A 3643-nucleotide genomic window follows, 5' to 3' on the forward strand; every position below is an offset into this window, starting at 1 on the left:
CCTGTACAATTGGACCTACGTGCAGAATTTGCATTATTTACCTGTGAGTGGTTTTATGCCTAAATAACAAAGTCCTTTCCCACACATATTTTCTGGAAGGAAGACTTTAAATCCATATCCTGTCCAATCTTGGACACCAAGTTCCTTTTTGTAATCAAACACATTTGATGTTGGAAATGTATCTGAACTAATGTAAAACGAATATAAAGGCACCCTCTGGTGGGCTAGGAAGTCAAATCCATCAGGTTTTATGTAGATTATGACTGCATCTGTTTCACTTATAACCTCAAAAGTAAAATAAATTATCGGTTCTGGATGTTGTGGATTAATGAGAGGGGTATATTTTTTGAATTCCAAATCCCCTTTATTCCGAATATTTGTGTCCACGGATATATTTTGGGGAATATACATCACTGGCACGGAAGAAGTTGCCTTGGTTGCATTTTCTCCAAATATATAAGGGTTTATCAAGTAGTTAGTGACCTAAATGAAAAAAAATATTAAAATGTTTTTTTTAAAGTAATTATTCCTTTCATTACTTTTACTTTCTTTTAAATCTATTCTCTAATTCACTAAAAATCATTACCGCTAATGTATTGTATATTATCAAAAATAATTGATATTATTTTACTCATAAGCTTAAAAATATCAACAACAAAAAATTATATATATTAAATCAAAAGTCAGAAAATACTGATAATTCCAGGCATGATGCATGTTTGTCTGAGCCATTCACTTCGTGTACACCTTCCAGAAACTCATCTTGGACATTTTCAAGATCGTTGAGGGACACCTTTCTTATCATTATTTCCAGTACTTTATATGCCTTGAAGTGAAGTCGCTCGCCCAAAACAATAGTTTTGTGCATGACATTTACAAAGACTGATTGGATTCGTTTTATAATTGGGATACATTTTCTTGCCTGAAATAATTACGGGAATAAATAAAAAAAATCTTCCAACAATATAATGTAATGTAAATCAAAACCAAGAAAAAAAACACAGTTGTTCTTTAATTTCATATATTGTAGCGGTCAAAAAGGATAAACAATAGAAGAAATCATTAAAGATTTACATATGTGATATTTCTATATGAAAGAGACAAGAAAGCTTAACTTTCATTTTTCTCTACCCTTGTAAGAAAGACAACTTTGCTTTTATGTTGGACAGTTTTTTTTATTGCAATTATAATTAATTATATACCGTCTCTCTTTGCTGAAGTTGAAACTCTCGTTCATGTGCTCGTATTTGATAAATAAAATCGACTTGTCTATTTATGCGTTGATAGTCTAAAGTTACGTTCCCTTGATTTTGCTTTAACAGGCTGGTAACTTGAAGGAAGAACTTGAGGTGCGACATGATTTCCGCTCTTATATCATCCTTGGAAAGTTCAATATCCAAGTTTTGCAGTTTCCGAGGTAGCATCTTGTTCAAGACATTGTCCAATACATGATGATAAACTATCATATATTAACATTTGTGGTTAATTTATATTGTAGAGAATGCTGAATATCTATTTGAAAATGCTTAGAAAAAGATATTAAGAAAATATTTATGTTATGTATAAGTACATGTATTATGTAAAAAAAAATTACATCATTATGTTTTGCATGCCGTTATTGGCACTTGACAGATTTAAAACTAAAAAATAAATTGAAAATGGTCTTATCAGCTGCAGAGATGTAATAAATAGGTACCAAGTAGCTCCCAACATTAGAAAAGTTAAAAAATGTTATACCAGAAGTAAACTTGACTTAAACAACACTATAAATGTTAAATCATTAAGAAATACTCGTTTTTTACATTGGATTTTTCACTACTATGAACCCAGTACACAGTCTTACCATTAGCAATGTCTGTTGATATTTCAACTGCGCTTGTGGATAAAGGAGTTCTCCTGCTGCCATATTCCAAACAGTCAATGACAGTGTCCACGATTTCAACCGTCATGATCTGTTTGAATAAGACATAAGCTAACATGTTCATTCATTCACAATAATTTATCAAAATGTAATCAAAATTTAAAAATTTTTCATAATAACATCGTTAATTTTCTAATTTATCCCTCATTTTTTTTACCGGAAAGATTAATGTCATCAATCGAGCCTACTGAATTAACTGATATTTTTAAAACTTCACATATTTCCGACTTAGGAAAACACAAACCACTGCCTCCAAAGTTAAATACGGTTCATAACGAGTCAGAGCATCCATGGTACTGAAAATTTGCTGCATGTCTGCCAATTTAAATCTGTCGGTGAAATTCGCACAACCAGGCTTTATAATGCTTTTGGCCAATTGAAGAAGCTTCTCGGTTTTCTGTTTTGGAAGTTTAGAAAAAAACTTGTAAGATTTGTTAATGTTAACAACATGAAGTCCATGAATATTTTGTTATTACAGTCTACCTGTTGATAAACAAGAAACACAGGCCCTCCTCCGGATGTATCAATGTTAATGGACTCTATATCACCTTTTACATCTTCTTCAGTTGTTGTGCTATCAATCTTTTCAAAAACATATTTTAAAATATGATGTTATAAAAAAGTGACTCCCATCAAGCCACGAACCCCGTTTTCACTTAGATCCGACACTAATTTAGTGTTTCGGCGGTGTGATAACAGGCCAAATAATAAATAAATATTCTAAATAACTAATTATAATTAGTTATATAAGTCCGCCATCATCAGGAATCCACTTATTATAAGTATCCTTAAATGTGTGACTCTTTCTTTTAAAAACATCCTTTTACAAAATCTTAACCATATTGTAAATGTATAATTGGTAAGGCCATCTTTAAAAAAAAGTGTTTAAATTTAGTTGCCCTCTCCCGACTTGGTCTATAAATATTGGTTCGGTAGCTACATGTATGTGAGTGATTTTTTTTTCTCAGAAAATTTTAATTTCAATGATATTTTTGAAATTTAATTTTCTAATTATTTTCTAAAAAATAATTCTTCTTGAAGGTAAAAAAAAGTTTTGAATCGCGCCATTTTTAACCAGCCAGTCAGGAGAGGACAACCAAATAATTTTTAAAGGGCCTAATCAAAAGGTCAAGAACTTCAGTACATACAAATGGAAATTGCTTGAACCCAGCTGCAACGGCTCCTAAAAAACTCAAGGTTTGAAGGTCATTTCCTGACAGATTGTAGTTGTTGAACTTTGAATCAAAGTTATTAAACGAGGACTCAATTGTTGAAATATCTTCTAAATCTTCAGGTTCAAAGTTAGAAGGTGGAATGACCTGCAGAAGAAAAGCATTGCACTTCATATCAATTCTTGCAAAAAATCAAGAATGCCTTGGTTAGTGGTAAAATCAGTCAAAATAGAGATCTGAGTTTAAATGATGTGAACAAATATTTGGATAAAGAGGAAAAATGATGTAATCAGATCAATACTGTAATATTTGAGGAATACGTTCCATAATCCCCATAGATGTCAAAAATCCGAACTCGGACAGTAACTGTGTGATTAAAACCTGGATCCCCCGGCTGTACAGGGACATCGAAGATGCGACTCTCACCTGAAACAAAGGATAGATTTTACTAGAATTGAGCCTATTCTAACTGATGTGTCTTCAATCATTTCTCTTTTAAGTTGTGAACATGCAAATACTTAAGAAAAATATACCTTTTTTTTAATCAAGT

At 31.6% G+C, this 3643-nt stretch overlaps 1 long non-coding RNA gene across 1 annotated transcript; it reads right to left on the reverse strand.

Annotated features, from left to right (window-relative positions):
* Nucleotides 1-2227: 2227 nt before the first annotated feature.
* Nucleotides 2228-3425, reverse strand: LOC134265641 (uncharacterized). Its single transcript, XR_009991790.1, has 4 exons — nt 3395-3425; nt 3070-3240; nt 2405-2503; nt 2228-2318 (listed from the first exon to the last, which is right to left on the reverse strand). It is a non-coding gene; the product is annotated as an uncharacterized LOC134265641 (long non-coding RNA).
* Nucleotides 3426-3643: the final 218 nt, after the last annotated feature.

Source organism: Saccostrea cucullata, unplaced genomic scaffold (assembly GCF_032062105.1).
Source record: "Saccostrea cucullata isolate Sc308-1 unplaced genomic scaffold, CSIRO_AGI_Scuc_v1 ctg9938, whole genome shotgun sequence".
In the NCBI taxonomy this organism is placed as follows: domain Eukaryota; kingdom Metazoa; phylum Mollusca; class Bivalvia; order Ostreida; family Ostreidae; genus Saccostrea; species Saccostrea cuccullata.